The sequence below is a fragment of the Martes martes genome (genome assembly GCF_963455335.1).
Source record: "Martes martes genome assembly, chromosome: 7".
Taxonomy (NCBI): Eukaryota; Metazoa; Chordata; class Mammalia; order Carnivora; family Mustelidae; genus Martes; species Martes martes.
In genome coordinates this window covers 38,034,504-38,053,867 of record NC_137894.1, presented here as the reverse complement: position 1 = coordinate 38,053,867, position 19,364 = coordinate 38,034,504, and the positions used below count along the sequence as shown (strand labels likewise).

Here is a 19,364-nt window from a genome sequence, read left to right as displayed (position 1 = left end):
GTATATTTTCTTATGTTGCCTTCTTTCTTAAATAAGGTAGTATACTATGGCTGCTCTTTTGTACTTTGCTTGTGTACTTAAACATATAATCCTAAAAATCACTACTTATCAATTCACAGAGGTTGCCTTACTCCTTCCTATACCTGTACGGTGTGTGGATGCACTACAGTTTAATCATTTTTCTCTGTATTGACATGTAGGTTGTTTCCAATATTTTACAACTACAAAAAATGCTGCAATGAATAATCTTATCCATATATATACTTGCATTGCTGGATCTTTAGAGTAAATTGCCAGAAGTGCAACTGCTGGGTCAAAAAGTAAATGTAGGGGTGCCTGGGAGGCTCAGTTAGTTAAGTGTTTGCCTTTGGCTCAGGTCATGACCCCATGGTCCTGGGATTGAGCCCACTGTCAGGTTCCCTGCTCAGCAAGGAGCCTGCTTCTCCCTCCCTCTCTGCCGCTCTCCCCTGCTCACGGTCTCTTTCTCTCTCTCTCTCTCTCTCTCAAATAAATAAAATCTTAAAAGAAAAAGTAGGGGAGGAGCAAGATGGCAGAGGAGTAGGAGACCTAATTTCATCTGGTCCCAGGAATTCAGCTAGATAGTTATCAAACCATCCTGAATGCCTACAAACTCAATAGGAGGTCAAAGAAAAGAACAGCAGCAACTCTATGAACAGAAAAGCAACGACTTTCTGGAAGATAGGACATGTGGAGAAGTTAATCCAAAGCGATATTTGGTAAGACAGACTGTGGGGGGGCAGGGTGGAGGGGAGCCTCCATCAGCCAGCTACCAACAATTGATAGAGCAGCGGGGGACAAAATCAGAACTTTTAGAAGTCTGCTGCACAGAGGGACATCACTCCAGTGGTTAAGGGAGGGGGTGGAATCCTCGCTGGGACAGTGTGGTCTCAGAACCCTCAGGGTCAAAGAAAGACCGAGGGTGCCTAAGTGCAGCAGAGCTCCCACGTATCAGAACGGGGAAGCCGGCTGCAAAGACAGAATGAGGAGTAGGATCTCAGCTCAGGGTTGCCAAAAACTGTGATCCATGGCACAGCCATACTACTTGATGGCTCACTAAAGGCGGGGGCGGGGCGGGCAGCTCTCGGCTGCTCCAGGGCTGGAAACTGCAAGGCTGCCATTTTCATTCTCATCCTCCGAAGCTATACAGAAAACTTTCAGGGAACAAAAGCTACTAAGAGCAAACCCCAGCAAATGGCTTAGCCTGGCCCCTGGTATGGGGCCTCGCGCAAAGATATTGGAGAGTCACTATAAGAGGCCCCTCCCCCAAGATCTTCCCCCAGAAGATCAGCAAGAACATTCCCCCAAGACCAAGTTCACCAATCAATGAGAACTGCAAAACCACAGCACTAGGAGAATACAGCACATAGAATTCATGACTTTTTCTCCATGGTTCTTTAGTCTTTCAAAGTTAAATTTTTAAAAACTTTATTTCTTTTTCTATTTTCTTTTTAATTTTCTTCTTTCCTACTTTCACCAACACCTTATTTTATCAATACCTTTTTAAAAATCTTTTTTAATTCCCATTTTCATAATCATAACCTATCCTTTCATTGTATTTAATCTTATTTTTGGCATATATATGTTTCTTTCTTTAAAATTTTGGAATACAGTTCTTTTAACAGACCAAAATATACCCTAAATCTAGTGTATGCCTTTGTTCTAGTCTCCCACTTCTCTCTTTTTTCTAAATTTTTTTAAATCAGCTTAATTTCTTTTAAAAATCTTTTAAAATTATCATCTTTACAGTCATATTCCACCCTTTCATCGTACTTACCCTTATTTTTGTATATGTATGTTTTTCTTCCTTTAAAATTCTAGAAGGCAATTTCTTCTAATAGACCAAAATCTAGTGTGTAGCTCTGTTCTATTCACCAGCCTGATCATATTTTTTCCCCTCTTTCTTTCCCCCCCAGTTTCAGGTCTCTTCTGATTTCTTTAGTGTATATTTTTCTGGGATCATTGTTATACTTTTAGCATTTCTTTCTTTCATTCAACTATTCTTCTCTGGACAAGATGACAAAGCAGGAAATACCTCAAAAAAAAAAAAAAGAAGAGCATACCAACTGCTAGGGACCTAATTGGGATATTAGTAAGATATCAAAAGCAGAGTTCAGAATGACAATTACAAATATACTAGCTGGAAGGCACCTGGGTTGCTCAGTCAGCTAAGTGTCTGCCTTCAGCTCAGATCATGATCCCAGGGCCCTGGGATCAAGCCCTGCTTTGGGCTCCCTGCTCAGCAGACAGCCTGCTTCTCCCTCTCCCTCTGCCTCCTGCTCTGCCTACTTGTGCTATCTCTCTCAAATAAATATATAAAATCTTAAAAAAAAAAAATACTAGCTGGGCTTGAAAAAAGTATAGAAGATACTAGAGATATTTCTCCCTTTCTGGAGAAATAAAAGAACTAAAATTTAACCAAGTTGAAATAAAAAAAGCTGTTAATGAAGTGCAATAAAAAATGGAGGCTCTTGCTGCTAGGATAAATGATGCAGAAGAGAGAATTAGTGATTCAGAAGACCAAATAACAGAGAATAAAGAAGCTGAGGAAAAAAAGAGACAAACAACTACTGGACCACCAGAAGAGAATTCGAGAGATAAGTGATACCATAAGATGAAACAATATTAGAATAATTGGGATCCCAGAAGAAGAAGGGGGGGGCAGAAGGCATATGGGGCAAATTATAGTGGAGAACTTCCCTAATATGGGGAAGAAGACAAGCATCAAAATCCAGGAGGCACAGAGACCCCCCTCAAAATCAATAAAATTAGGTCAGCACTCCATCATCTAAGTAAAACTTACAAATCTCAGAGACAAAGAAAAAATCCTGAAAGCAGCTCCAGACAAGAGGTCTGTAACCTACAATGGTAGAAATATTAGATTGGCAGCAGGCCTAGCTACGGAGACCTGGCAGGCCAGAAAGGACTGGCATGATATATTTAGAGCACTGAACAAGAAAAATATGTAGCCAAGAATATTATCTCCAGCTAGGCTGTCACTGAAAATATAGGAGAGATTAAAAAAGCTTCCAGGACAAACAAAAAGTAAAACAATTTGCAAACACCAAACCAGCCCTACAGAAAATATTGAAAGGGGTCCTCTAAGCAAAGAGAGAGCCTAAAAGTAACACAGACCAGAAGGGAACAGAGACAATATACAGTAACAGTCACCTTACAAGCAATACAATAGCACTAAATTTGCTATCTTTCAATAGTTACCCTGAATATAAATGGGTTAAATGCCCAATCAAAAGACACAGGGTATCAGAATGGATAAAAAAACAAGACTGATCGATATGCTGACTGCAAGACAGCATTTTAGACCCAAAGACACTTCCAGATTTAAAGTGAGGGGGAAAACAATTTACTTTGCTAATGGACATCAGAAGAAAGCTGGGGTGGCAATCCTTATATCACACAAATTAGATTTTAACCAAAGACTATAATAAGAGATGAGAAAGGACACTATATCATACTTAAAGAGTCTGTCCAACAAGAACATCTAACAATTTTAAATATCTATGCCCCTGACATGGGAACAGCAAATTATATAAACCAATTAATAACAAAATCATAGAAACACATCGACAACAACACAATAATGGGAGGAGACTTTAACAACCCCCTCACTGAAATGGACAGATCATCTAAACAGAAGAACAACGGAATAAAGGCTTTAAATGACACACTGGACCAGATGGACATCACAGATATATTCAGAATATTCCATCCCAAAGCATGAGAATACACATTCTTCTCTAGTGCACATGGAACATTCTCCACAATACATCAATCCTGGGTCACAAGTCAGGTCTCAACCGGTACCAAAAGACTGGGATCATTTCCTGCATATTTTCAGACCACAATGCTTTGAAACTAGAACTCAACCACAAGAGAGAAGTTGGAAAGAACTCATATACATGGAGGCTAAAGAGCATCCTACTAAAGAATGAATGGGTCAACTAGGAAATTAAAGAAGAATTTTTAAAAATCCATGGAATCAAATGAAAATGAAAATCCAACTGTTCAAATCTTTGGGATGCAGCAAAGGTGATCCAAAGAAGAAAATATATAGCAATGCAAGCGTTTCTCAAGAAACAAGAAAGGTCTCAAATATACAACTTAACCCTACACCTAAAGGAGGTGGAGAAAGAACAGCAAAGAAAGCCTAAACGCAGCAGAAGAGAAATAATAAAAATCAGAGCAGAAATCAATGAAATAGAAACCAAAAGAGGAGTAGAACAGATCACTGAAACTAGGAGCTCTTTCTCTGAAAGAATTAGTAAGATTGACAAACCCCTGGTCAGGCTTATCAAAAAGAAAAGAGAAAGAACCCAAATTAATAAAATCATGAATGAATGAGGAGAAATCACAACCAACACCAAAGAAATACAAACAATTATAAGAACATACTATGAGCACTGTATGCCAACAAATTAGGTATTTAGATAATTAGATAAATCTGGAAGAAAAGGATACATTCCCAGAGACATACAAATTACCAAAACCGAGCCAGGAAGAAACAGAAAACCTGAACAGACCCAAAACCAGTAAGGAAATTGAAGCAGTAATCAAAAATCTCCAAACAAACAAGAGCCCAGGGCCACATGGCTTCCCAGGGGAATTTTACCAAACATTTAAAGAATCAATGCCTATTCTCCTGAAACTGATCTGAAAAATAGAAATGGAAGGGAAACTTCCAAACTCATTTTAAGAGGCCAGCATTACCTTCATCCCAAAACCAAACAAAGACCCCACCAAAAGGAGAATTATCAATATCCCTGTTGAACATGGACACAAAAATTCTCACCAAAATACAAGCCAATAGAATCCAACAGTACATTAAAAAGATCATTCACCACGACCAAGTGGGATTTATTCTTGGGCTCCAAGGTTGGTTCAACATCTGCAAATCAATCAATGTGATATAATACTTTAATAAAAGAAAGAACAAGAACCATATGAGACAACAGATGCAGAAAAAGCATTTGACAAAGTACAGTATCCTTTCTTGATCAAAACTCTTCACAGTGTAGGGATAGAGAGTACATACCTCTATCATCAAAGCCATCTATGAAAAACCCACAGCAACTATAATTCTCAATGGGGAAAAAACTGAGAGCTTTTCCCCTAAGGTCAGGAAAATGGCAGGGATGTCCACTATCACCACTACTATTCAACATAGTACTGGAAGTCCTAGCCTCAGCAATCAGACAACAAAAAGAAATAAAAGGCATCCTCATCAGCAAAGAAGAAGTCAAACTATCACTCTTTGCAGATGACATACTTTATGTGGAAAACTCAAAATACTCCACTCCAATACTGCTACAACTCATACAGAAATTCAGTAAAGTATCAGGATATGAAATCAATGCACAGGAATCAACTGCCTTTCTATACACCAACAAGACAGAACAAAGAGAAATTAAGGAGTTGATCCCATTTACAATTACACCCAAAACCATAAGATACCTAGGAATAAATCTAACCAAAGAGGCAAAGAATCTATACTCAGCAAACTATATCATACTCATGAAAGAAATTGAGGAAGACGCAAAGAAGGAAAAAGTTCCATGCTCGTGGATTAGAAGAACAAATATTGTGAAAATGTCTATGCTACCTAGAGCTATCTACACATTTAATGCAATCCCTATCAAAACACCATCAACTCTTTTCAAGGAAATGGAACAAATAATCCTAAAATTTATATGGAACCAAAAATGACCCTGAATAGGCAGAGGAATGTTGAAAAAGAAAACCAAAGCTGGCAGCATCATAATTCCGGACCTCAAGCTCTATTACAAGTTGTAATCATCAAGTCAATGTGGACAGTATGATACTGGCTCCAAAACAGACCCACTGACCAATGGAAAAGCATAGAGAGCCCAGAAACAGACCCTGAATTCTATGGTCAACCAACCTGTCAAAGCAGGAAAGAATGTCCAAAGGAAAAAAAGACAGTCTCTTCAACAAATGGTGTTAGGAAAATCGAACAGCCACATGCAGAAGAATGAAAATGGACCATTTCCTTACACCACACTCAAAAATAGACTCAAAATGGATGAAAGTCCTCAATGTGAGACAGGAATCCATCAAAATCCTTGAGGAGAACACAGGCAGCTACCTCTTCAACCTCAGCCATAGCAACTTCTCCCTAGAAACATCACCAAAGGCAAAACTATTGGAACTTCATCAAGATCAAAAGCTTTTGCACAGCAAAGGAAACAGTCAACAAAATCAAAAGACAACTGACAGAATGGGAGAAGATATTTGCAAACAACATACCAGATAAAGGGTTAGCATCCAAAATCTATAAAGAACTTATCAAACTCAACATCCAAAGAACAAGTAATGCAATCAAGAAATGGGCAGAGGACATGAACAGACATTTCTGCAAAGACGACATCCAGATGGCCAACAGACACATGAAAAAGTGCTCCACATCACTCAGCATCAGGGAAATACAAATCAAAACCACAATGAGATACCACCTCACACCAGTCAGAACAAGTCAGGAAACGACAGATGCTGACGAGGATGCAAAGAAAGGGGACCCCTCCTACACTGTTGGTGGGAATGCAAGCTGGTGCAGCCACTCTGGAAAACAGCATGGAGATTCCTCAAAAAGTTGAAAACAGAGCTAACCTACGATCCAGCAATCGTGCTACTGGGTATTTACCCTAAAGATACAAATGTAGTGATCCAAAGGGGCACGTGCACCCAAAACTTTATAGCAGCAATGTTCACGATAGCCAAACTACAGAAAAGCCTAGATGTCCATCAACAGATGAATGGATAAAGATGTGGAATATATATACAATGGAATACTATCCAGCCATCAAAAGAAATGAAATCTTGCCATTTGCAACGACGTGGATGGAACTTGAAGGTATTAGGCTAAGCGAAATAAGTCAGAGAGGGTCAATTATCATATGATCTTACTGATTTGAGGAATCTGAGAAATAAGACAGAGGATCATAGGGGAAGGGAGGGAAAAATGAAACAAGACAAAATCAGAGAGGGAGACAAACCATAAGAGACTCTCAATCTCAGGAAACAAACTGAGGGCTGCTGGAGGGGAGGGGGCATGGGAGGGATGGGGTGACTGGGCGATGGACACTGGGGAGAGTATGTGCTATGGTGAGTGCTGTCAATTGTGTAAGACTGAGGAATCACAGATCTGCACCCCTGAAACAAATAATACATTACATGTTAATAACATTCTAAAAGAAAAGAAAAGGCAAATGCTAATGTAGTTTTGTGAGATACTGCCAAAGTCCCTTCTCTCTTTTTCTTCCTCCTCTTTTGTTACACCAATTTACATTCTCACCAGCAATGCACAAGAATGGGTCACAGACATTTTAGTGATGGGGAAAAAAACTTTCTGTTAGTCACTACACACAGGTAATTCATTTCTTTTATACAACTTCATATAATTTACATACCACACAATTCACATATTTAATGTGTGTAATTCAGTAGTTAATACATTCATAGTTGTGCAACCATCAAATAACCACTATCAAATTTTAGAACATTTTCATCACACAGCACCTCTGAGAAATCCATATCTGTTCACAGTCCCTACCCCTTTTATCCCCTCTAATCTACTGCTCATTACCTGCCCTGCCCCAGACCTTGGTAACCACTCATTTACTTTCTATCTTTACAGATTTGCCTATTCTGGACACTTCGTATAATGGAATCATATAATAATGTGAACTTTTGTGACTGCTTTCTTTCAATTAGCATGTTTTCAAAGTTCATCTATGTTGTAGCATGTATCAGTACTCTATTTTTATTTTTTTTAATCACCAAATAATACTCCATTTTATGGATATACAACACTTACATGTTGATCACAAGACAGACCTCTTGCTTATTTTTGGCTATTATAAATAATGTTGCTATAAACACTCAAGTACAAGTTTTTGAGTGGACATGTTCTCAACTCTTATGGGTATATACTTAGAACTGAAAATGCTAAGTCATATGGTAACTCTGATTAACCTTTTGAGGACCAGCCATGCTGTTTTCCAAAGCAGTTTGCACCATTTTACATTGCCACCAACAACATAATTCATCTTTTTTTTTCATAATTCATCTTTTAACTTGATTTTTATTATTACAAATTGCCATATCACCTTCTATCCCAGCTATAGTAACAAACACAAACAAAATAACTCTGAATATGATGATATATAATCAGGGCACTGTTGAGTTCAGATTAGTTAACTTTCCTTGTGGCATCACTGACCTAAATATTAATCAGCAATGCATACACACAGGAGTGTAGGATAAAATGCGTAAAGTTTGTATTTACATAGCACATAACAGTTTCTATTCAAAGTACACATACGTTTTGATATATTCCACAGATTAAATGTCCCCAAAACATTTCTCTTCGCACATACATATAATGCATACCTTATGCAAACCACAGTTAAGGAGGATAATTTTACTTAATTAGTAAACTAATTTTGGTCTTTCCAATCACCTGACCTTTGCTCTCACAGGCCTGACGAATCCAATAACCCTGAAAGAGAGAATATGACTTGCTACCAAAGGAATATAATAAGACAGAGTTACTTAATATTCAGTTTCCTGTAATCAAAAACAGGATTCACATGTTGTAGCCCAGCTGTCTTGGGAAAGGATTGTTTATATTCCTCTTAAAAGCCAATCTTGGTAGGAAAGACCATAAAGGTTGAAGGTAGGCCCAAAATGGGAAGAAAGCGGTGGGAATTCCCACCTCTTTCTGATCTCAGAAAGATTTGTGGGGAGCAAAAGGGACCAAGCGAAGGGGTCAAATGTATGTTCTAAAGTGCCTCAGATAATAATAAACACTTCTCTTACCCTGCCCTGTTGCTCTGCAAGGAAGTCACTTCTTGAGCTGTCCTGCACCAAACTAGGGTACAATCATATCAAAATACTAGTATGCACGGCTATCAACAAAGTATAAAAATACCTCTTTCTTCAGAGCTAATGGACTATCTCATTGTACTTTAAAATTTCTACCAATCTCAGGTGAAAACTGTCATCTTGGTGTAAATTTTAACTTGGACTTCTCTTATTATAAGTGAAAGTGAGTATCTTTTCAAATAAGGAAAAATTTTATACCTTTTGTGAAAACTGTCTATTTCTTTTGCTTATGGCATCTCTTTCAATTTGGTCTTTTCTCTTTACCCTCTATTTTTAAAGGTTTATCATAGAGGAGGCTTATTAGTCCTTTATCTATGATAGATAATGCAAATATTTTCTTACAGTTTTGTATCTACTGACTTTGTTATTAGTGGGTGTCTTTGCTTTTGCTATAAAAAAGTCTTACTTTATATTTTTATAGTCAAATTTATCAGCCTTTCCTGTTGTTGCATTTATATTTTGAGTCACAGAGAAAAGCTTTCTTTATACCCCAATTACAGAAGAATTCATCCATCTCTTCTCTTCATATTTGTAGTTTCATTCTTTACATTGAGATCTCTGATCCATTTGCAGTTTATTTTTCTATATGATATGAGGTACGAATTGAATTTTATCTTTTTTCCAAATGGTTAACCATTTCTTAAAAAGCTCATTTTACCATAGTGTTCTGAGGTGCCAGATTTATCATGTGCCAAATTTCCATATGTTCTTGTGTCTCTATCTCATTTTTCCTGTTCTATAACCCTTTTTTGTCTGCCTTATATTAAACAAAAATCTAACTTACAAATGAGACAGACCAGTTGTAGTTTAAGATTCCTCCCATTGTATATCTAACTCTTAAAAAGAAACTTACAACACATCTATACTCAGTCACCATGAAGTGGCCATGCTAAAACTAACTGGTCTAATCACATGAAATTGACAATGATTACTTACACTAGTTGTGTAAGCAAGCTAAAGCATGTTAGGATGTGCTGATTTACAAATATTATCTTAAAAGTTATGTCCATCAATTAATAACCATGGAGAAAGACAGTGACTTTGTATGAAGGGCAAAATTACTTAATTAAATATATTTCAACTGTTTTCTTTAAATAGAAACATTTTATAGCTCCTCCACACCTTTCAATACAAACTTTATCACAATATTCACATATTTATTATTAGATTTAATAAAAGTCACATAGAAAGTAATACTGTAACAGTATTTACACTTCTTTATTTCTAAAAAATGAATCATACTGATTAATTTAATGCACTTTACTTTCTCACTTGCTACCATGAGCTGCCACTGTTCTTAGCCAAACCTATTCCCTCCACCTGTGCATTTGATCTATCCTCCTCTCAGCTCAAGCAATTCTTCCTCTCCCTCCAGTAACATCAGTTCTTTTTCTCTCTACTCACTCACTTCCATGAACCTATAAACATGCTATATTAACTCTCAAAAGAGATAAAAAAGATTAAAAACTACTTCTGACCCACTTACTTCTTCCCATCATCACACAACTACACAACAGCACATTTTCTATCTTTCCCACAAGAGCAAGATTCTGGGATAAAGAGCCTGTATTTGCTGTCTCTATTTCTTTCCTTCCACTCTCCCAAACTTCTTCCCACTAGATTCCTGTTTCTTCCAGTCTACCACTACTGCTCCTTTCGAAGTCATCAATGACCTCCACATAATTAAATAAAGTGGTCAGTTCGTCATCTTCATCTTAATTGTCTTATCAGCACCACTTAATACCCTTATTAGCAGCCCTTCTTCCTTAAAACGCTCTCTTCATATGCCTTCCATGATACCATACTTGCCTTGTTTTCCCACTGTATTTCTGGACAGGCCTTCTTAAGTCTGTCCTGCTCATCACCTCAACCTGTAAATGCTGAAGCGCATATACAGTCTTTTCACCTCTTTTTCATGTATATTCACTCCAATCCCATCACTTTAAATTCCCTATTTTCAGATGATCCCAAGAGTATAACCTCCAGCTCACTTCTCTAGAACATACCAGAATACTGAATTACTACTAATACCACCAACTGAATATCTAATAGGTATTTAGCATGTCTAAAAGTAGATTCCCAATCCTTTTTCTTAAAAAATGAACTGGGCTACTCACAGAACAAGCTGAACATGAATGTCAGAGAACTTAGATCTCAGTTAAAGGATACTATTCCAATTATTGAACTTTCAACCAGTGGACCTTTTGAAAGCCATGATCATCTTCGAAAGGTTTTCCTTGTATGAAAACGAACTTTCACCCAGTCATCATCTTCAATTATCAGAAAATAATTTCCAGCTCAACCAAGATAAAATGAATTTTTCCACACTGAGAACACCCATGGTCTATTTGATCCACTAAAATTACAAATGAAGTTCAATGTTGTGTAGCAGGTTCAGCTTCTATTTCTTCCAAGATCAAACCTTTCATTGGTTATTCTGATGAGTAATGATGGGACTACTGGATTTGAAGATATTCTTGACCTGTCACAAAATAAACTAATGGGAGAACCATACTTGATGGTGAAATATAAACTCGGTTTACTGCATAATCTGTTGTGCTATTCTTGAAAATAGAAGGGTTGCATCTTGTCTCTAGTCATCTTTTCACTAAAATTTGATGTACACAACATTAAAAGTACTGACACATGAGAATTTCTGCCTACACAGTATCTGTGGTCATTTGAAATTATTTGGGTCTTTGCTTAATGACCATGTGAAGATTGAAAGCACGAAAGGGAGATCATTTTAAAACATCCAATTACATAAAACAACAGACTTCTATGTCTTTAAAAAATTGTTGTTAATGAGTATTTCAAAACTGTCTACAGGTTCCAATTAAACCTATTATCTGGGTATTCCATAAATTTAATTTTGAATAACCACTACCAGCATTTGAGTCTCTGACTTTCATAGTAGCATATTTCAGAATAAACATCTATAATTGATTTCAGTGGCAACACTTCAAATTAAGTACAAAATAAGAGATTTATATTTTACACCTTGTTTCAGTAGAGTCCATTAATATTCATAAGAATAATACTGGGCTTTATTGATACTATTTGAGAATTGTAGCTATTTTTTGACTCCTTCAGGTTGAAAAGTATAAGTTTAAAGGTTTTGATTTTGGTCTTTTTTTTTTTTGGTCTTGTCTTTAAAGTAAAAAAATTAAAGCAACCAGCATATGTTGATTTAAGAAAAAAAAAAAAGGACCAGGGCACTTGGGTGGCTCAGTGGGTTAAAGCCTCTGCCTTCGGCTCAGGTCATCATCCCAGGATCCTGGGACAGAGCCCCACATGGGGCTCTCTGCTCAGCAGGGAGCCTGCTTCCCCCTCTCTCTCTGCCTGCCTCTCGGCCTACTTGTGATCTCTGTCAAATGAATAAATAAACTCAAAAAAAAGAACCTACTCCTTTAGTCTTCTCCATTCTCAACTAGAGTAACTATTCGTTCTGTTTTATCAGTTCTACCTTCAGTGTATATTTCAAATTTAACCAATGTTCTTAGCCTCCTAAGAGGTCTCTTTTTTCTATCCTATTCTCTACACTGCAACCAGGGTAATCCTCTTAAAACATTAAATGAGATGTCATTCCCTCCAATAGCTTCCCATTTCAGTCAGAGTGAAAGTCAAAGCCACGCTGCTGCACTTGCAAATGGCTCCTATTTGTTTCAAATTGACTGAAAAGTAAACTGACTTCTTCTGGTTCGTGTTCTAAAAGTAGTATTATGAATAGATCCAAAAGAAAATAATGGAAGCCAGCTTTTTCAACTATTTCTAATTAAACACAAGACAAAGAAATGGAATCAAAACTATTATTTTTTAAATTTACTTTAAATTTAAAATTTATTTTAAGTTTATTCATTTATTTAAGTAAATAAAACTCATGATCCTGAGATCAAGAGTCACATGTTCTACCGACTGAGCCAGCCAGGTGCCCCAACAGGGATCAAAATTATATTCTCACTTAGTAACCATTGAGAAGCTCAAAAAATTTATATTTTTTTAATCTAGCTACAAGAGAAACTCTTCCACTTAACTAGCAAAATATGAAACACCACTCACTTTTTTTTTTTTTTTAAAGCAATTCCATTATGGTTACTGTGTTCAAGTTCCTCAGATTAGAAGAGCTCCAATGGATAGAAATAGGAGTATCTGCCCTTATACTTGATCTCCTTCTCTCACTGCAGGGAGACTGAGCTGAAAAACCTGCGGTAGTGCCCCTCCCCACACCATCCAGGTAATGACCATCCTCTCTCCCTTTATGAACTTTTTTGAACCAGAACAAGTCCTAACCAGTTGATTCCCTACTTCTTCCCCAATGAACTTGGCCTACTCCCTAATACAGAAAACTCAGCAAAAAGCCAAGAGTGCCACAGTGAGGAAAGAGGCACATCTGGGCCTTGCCAGACACAGCTCTATCCTCCTCACTCAGTGAACTAGACAGACTGACAAACACAGAAGAATGAATGGAAGCCAGAGTTTTAAAAAGGTTCATATAGTAGCCACAAGTTTCAGGAGCTATACAGAACCCATCATTTTAGTAAACTATGTTTCATCCAGTACCAAAGAATATCCTTGACAAGTATTTCTTAACTGAGCCATTCAATCTCTGCTCTCAATAACCAAAACGGATGATTTAAATATTCTTTATTTTCTTTTACATTTACAAAAAGGCTTCTTCACACCAGAAAAGACTAGAAGGTATTCAAAAGAATGTTCCTTGGTCAGGGCATATTAGAGTTTAATGAAGTAATCACTACCAATAATTATAAATCCAAATCAACTTAATCCATTTTATGCCAAAAACATTTCTGTTATTTATTAAGTACTTGATATACCTTTAATTCACAATTGGTTGAGTTCATATTCAAATACATTTAATATATATAAATCATTTACTTTGTTGTATTTTTCAAATTTTGCCACTATATGAAAGAAAAAATATTTAATAAATTGCTTTTAATATCAAAGTCACTTGAAGAAGAAATCACAACAGTCTATATATCTTGTAGCCACATATCAAGTGACTGCAATCAACAATAACCAGAAGCAAACAGAGAAATAAGCTAGGAAAAAAAAAGCTTAAATAAAGCTGATGCACTCTTCCCCACAAGAGAGGTGAAAATCATTCCCTGGCTTATTTTCATATACCAAAAGAATCTCTTGATTTTAACAAGAGACTTTACAACTTACCTACATCATTAATCCTAGTCAGTTTTTAGCAGGTTAGATTATAGAACCAAACAGACTATACAGCATAATAAAAGCCAAAAACTGCTCAGTTCTGCTAAAAACTGACAAGGTAAGAAATTACTATAGGTAATAAGGAAATAAAAAATTAAAATGCCACATATATACATGCACAGAAATCACAAAAAGAGTCCCATAGAATCAAACAACCCTACCAACCTTCATCATAATAAATATCCCTGTATTAGAGCAAAGTACAACAAATATTCATGACTATAACCCTGACAAAGCTAAATATCCAGGAAGCTTTAAGAAAACAAAACTCATAATACAGTTTATAAAGATTTTATTCAAAAATGACTAAAACAAAGTGTTGCTTCTTCAAGAAAATTCAACTGAATATAACATACTATCAAAAACAGTGACAAATGATATGTAAATCTTCAAGTCAAATCACTTCCCCTATCAGCTAATTGCAAGAGTTTCTTTACTCTACTTGTATCAAGGGAAAAATAACTATCCTGTGAATGAGGAATATCCCTAAAGTTTTATCTGACCCAAAAGACCCAAGAACCCCCTAAGGCCCTGGGCATTCCCCTAAACCTGCTCAGTAAACAAAGGCAAAAAGCCTAATGTGAATTTTGAATTTAATTATGTACTTTAGATACTTCTTAAATGAATAATGACTTTTAAAAACAAAGGATGAAGTTTAACATTTCTTGGTATAAAATGCATGCAAATATCCAATGGATTCTTTTTCAGATGGGATAATAAAATAATCTTAAAAACCTGATTCAGCAGCTAAATTTGCTCTTTCTCTTCATTTTTAGATTAGAAGGAGAAAATTTTTTTCAAGTTTCTTTAATACTAAAATTTTTCCCTTTTCAACTAGGCTAAAAAAGCAGGAACCGTATTTTAAATTTGCAGATAGTAGTGCTTAAAACAGGGTTATCATTTCAATAGCTTCTAATAAATCAAAATGGCAAGATTTCTACCTGGTCCCTTGAACGGCTTTCCTTAAAAGTTTAACCAGCTTCTTTAAAAAAAAAAAAAGACATAACAGAAAAGAATAGTAAAAGTACCATATGGAAAAGTTCAAACAAGTCATCCACACAGGAGGTAACTAAGTATAATATAGAAGTGAGGCATGCATCCCATTTCCAAATAAGAATTAAGTCTTTGCCCTGCTCAGCGGGGAGTCTGCTTCTCCCTCCGGCCCCCTCCCCTTTCATGCTCTCTCTCTCTCACCCTCTCAAGTAAATAAATAAAATCTTTAAAAAAGAAAAAAAAGAATTAAGCCCTCGTACCCTAAGTCATTCACTGTATATGCTGTATTCCCTTCTCCCCTAGGCATCTAAAATGATACCAGTTACATGTACCATTCTCTGGGAGGAGTGAGAAAAGTCATGCAAATAATTTCTGGGTTCATCAGTGTAAGATGAAGAAGTATGGATGGGGAAAAATTATACAAATTATTATTCATCCTGGGATCAAGCATTAAAAATAACACAGCATCCTCAAGATAGCACACTACCTACAGTGACTACATATACAACCTATTGAAAGGCTAGTCTATAATTTGAATATTACTTCTTGATCAATATATTTCAATTTAAAACCATCAATAAACTAGTTTTTAACTAGGTCCTAACCATGTGTCCGGTCTTTTCTTAAAAGGCACCAGAGTGGAGGACACAATTTCTACCAAAAAAAGCTATTATTAAGACATTAGGTCTAGCACACAACACAAAAACACATAAAAAAGAAGATGCAAGAACAGCCACAAGAGCAAAACCATGATGAAGGTGGAGATTCAGGGTGCAGAACAGAGAGAGAAAGTTGGTTAGGTAAAATTAGGATCCGGAGAACAGTAGGCAAATCATGGAGTTTGAAGATTTACTTGTGTTTTTTACTAGTTTTTAAATAAGACCAAACTCTGAACTGAGTAATTTTTAAAGATTTTTTAAAAGATTTTATTTATTTATTTGACAGAGAGAGAGATCACAAGTAGGCAGAGCAGCAGGCAGAGAGAGGGGGGAAAGCAGGCTCCCTGCTGAGCAGAAAGCGTGATGTGGGGCTCGATCCCAGGACCCTGAGATCATGACCAGAGCTGAAGGCAGAGGCTTAACCCACTGAGTCACCCAGGTGCCCCAATTTTTAATGATTTTTATCTACTCTGCTTTTAAAACCAAAACGCATTAATATTAGAATGCATTATACTACACCAATTTTTCCAAAAATTGAGACAATCTTTGGCCAGCCAAAGTATCACACAGCACATGCTTGGGAATTTATGTTCTTGAAACAGCATACATGTGAAAAGAAAACCTCATATAAATATTTGTTTGGAGCTAAGATTAGCTTTGGGGGGAAACTCAAAATATATTTGCTTTCAAGCTAAAGCTAAAAACGAAATGCTTATTTTCCTTGTGCTGGCCTACAGTTGCATGCTTACTGCTGACTGGATCCTTTCCTATCAACACAACCAGCACTTCAAAGACCCGAATGTTCTGCCAAGATTTCTGCCTTGAAAGAGCCTTTGTTGCTATGGCAATCTCATGTTCTCAAGGAACCAAGTTAGCAGCACCCTATGATACATACATGAACAAGGTTCAAACTTGGCCTGTTTCCTCCTCCAGGCACAGGGAATATCCTGTGTCACAATCATAACAATTTTTACTTGCTGTAATACAAGTTATCAACAATATCTGCCAATTCATGGAGAACCAGAGTTACTTCAATAAATAGCTGCATCTAAAGAAGAGGAGAGAAAATTGTGGGTGGGAATCTCCATTATAAAGCAGATGTACTAAAGTATGAAAGCCAATTAAATAAAACCCTGAGTCCAACTGAAATTTGATCAAAGATTTCTCCCTTTTCATATATCTCAAAACAATTTCCTAAAAAAAAAGAAAAAAACCTGAAAATAAAAATACAGCTGTGATCCCTTGGTTAAGAATGTCCCCTACCCTGACTGAAGATTTAGCATCTTATTTAAACAAACAAAGCTAAATTCTGCCTAGAATTAAAACTTTCCTTATGAAGAAAGAGTAAAGGCTCTGAAAGTTAGAGGTTACAAAGTATACTCTGTCAAAATTTCATTAAGAACATATTTGCTAATAAACGGCACATGTGAAAAATCACAGCCAGAGTTCAAGTGTATGTTTCTAGATGTAAAATACTTCTGACCTAAAGAAATTATTTTTCCATCTATACTCAACTTATACTGCCCCACATTCCCAAATCAAGTAAGCTGTGCTTTCTATGCTCAAGTAGCTCTCATATTAACAGTAAATACCGTAACAGTAAAATCTAAAAATCAAGCACTGAAAAGCATGATGAAGGCAAGGACCTGCGAAGATTCTGAAAATAACCTCAATTTTAAGAACTATATGTGTTCCTAGAAAGTGAAAGAGTCAAGAGTATTCAAATGCTGAATTTATCTTTTGCATTTGATTTTCATTACAGTATCAAAAAATAATTCACAGGGAGTGAAAAACAGTGGCCTTGACACATTAATACAAATTAAATCTGCTTCAAAGAAACATTTACTTCAAGGAAAGTTCCAAGATAATTTTTTCCAATATGCAGGCTATGAGCATTTAGTATATGTGCTGCCGAAGCGAGCACGGCTATGAGCATTTAATTCTTCTACATAAACTTTTTCAAACAGACCAGACAGGCTCATGGAAAATTATGTGAATGCACACATATTAATGAATGCAGTCCATTTCCAGTTCATTAGGGGTTCTGAATTCCCGAAAATCAAGTTGTTCATAATATCATTCCAAATATTTGATGGAATTCCAGAGCTGAAAGAGAAGTAAAGATGTCTGAAAAGTTCCACATTTTCTATGAGAAAATAACCTGAGAAATCAAGTAACAACAATCTTTTTCTTTGCAAACTGAGGTATAGGTAGGTTACATCATTAACTGGAAGAACTGTCTCCTCTGTGATACTGTGTTTTGGTTTTTACAAAGTTACATTCTAGTTTCTCTCTTCATGTTTCTGGACTCTTTCCTTCACATGGATAGAAATATCAATTGCCTCCAATGTCAGTGAAATTACCCTCTTTCTTTAAAGGAAGATGTCTAAGGCGAGTTAAAGGTCAGTGACCTGAAAGACTAAAGGTTACCTAGAATAAAAACAGTTGTAACAGACCTTTTATTCAATACAGGAGTCTGGAGTGAAGTTTAAGCAATAGTGTCAAGTACTTTGCAAAGCTGCATTAACAAAGACCAAACCCATCACACCTCAGATGTGCAAATCCAATCATTTTCACACCTTACAAAATAGTAAAGAGAAACTGGCAGCTAAAATCAACTAGGAGATCATGGCTTTCAAAGGTTTTTTCGGGGTGTTTTTTGTTGTTGTTGCTGTTTTTCGTTTTTTTTTTTTTGTTTTTTTTTTGTTTGTTTTTTACTACCATCCACTGTTAAATACATTTTATATCACCACCTAGTGTATATAAATGTATATTTATATAACAAACTAAAATTTTATAAAAACAATCCTGTAAGTACATATGATGCATTCTCATAGCTTCTGTTCTACTGCATTGATCATGATGTGTGAGATCCACTAAATTGTTTTCTCAACTCACTAAAGGGTAATGGCCTGCAGTTTGAAAATGATGGAAAGTACACCTTAACCATTACTAAGACAAAGCCTTAAGAAGAACAATTTTCAGGCATTCATTCCCCACATACTAATACTGCATGCATAATACTATGTATGTGACTATACTATGCTACCTATTATACTGTAAGATCTTGAGACTACTCATACAAATATAACTATAGAGTACTGTACTCTGGTGGTTTTTATTTTAATAATAAGGTTAGATACACAAGGGGAAAAAGACAGATGGGTTAACCCATTTATTCATTAAGTTTTTTCACACTATTTTTTCCTAACATGTCTACAAGAATACCAAAAAAGGTTTATATTTGTATTAGAATTAGTAGTATAGTATACATAGTCTCTCTTCGTAGATATATGGAATAATATTAACCATATCCAATACATCTTTTTTATCCCTGAAGAAGTTAACAAAGAACAGGTACTTATTTACTGAACTAATGGTTTTATATCATCTTAAAGAATAGTTTAAATATCAAAGAATTAGGATAAGGCACAATAAAACAGTTTTGGGTTAGCTAAGTAATTTTGGATACAACTACCAAAATACCTCAAATATCAAATCAAATCTCTGGATGCCTAAATTTTGCTCTAT

General features: G+C 36.1%; 1 protein-coding gene and 1 pseudogene across 4 annotated transcripts in view; one reads left to right on the top strand and one right to left on the bottom strand.

The window, feature by feature from the left end:
• The window catches only part of TCF12 (transcription factor 12), a 378,601-nt gene that overhangs the window by 322,246 nt on the left and 36,991 nt on the right, over positions 1 to 19,364 (bottom strand). The gene's annotated exons all lie outside the window — the stretch shown is intronic.
• On the top strand, positions 11,072 to 11,509 carry LOC308346032 (proteasome maturation protein-like; annotated as a pseudogene). The gene has a single exon. The product of its transcript is annotated as a proteasome maturation protein-like (transcript).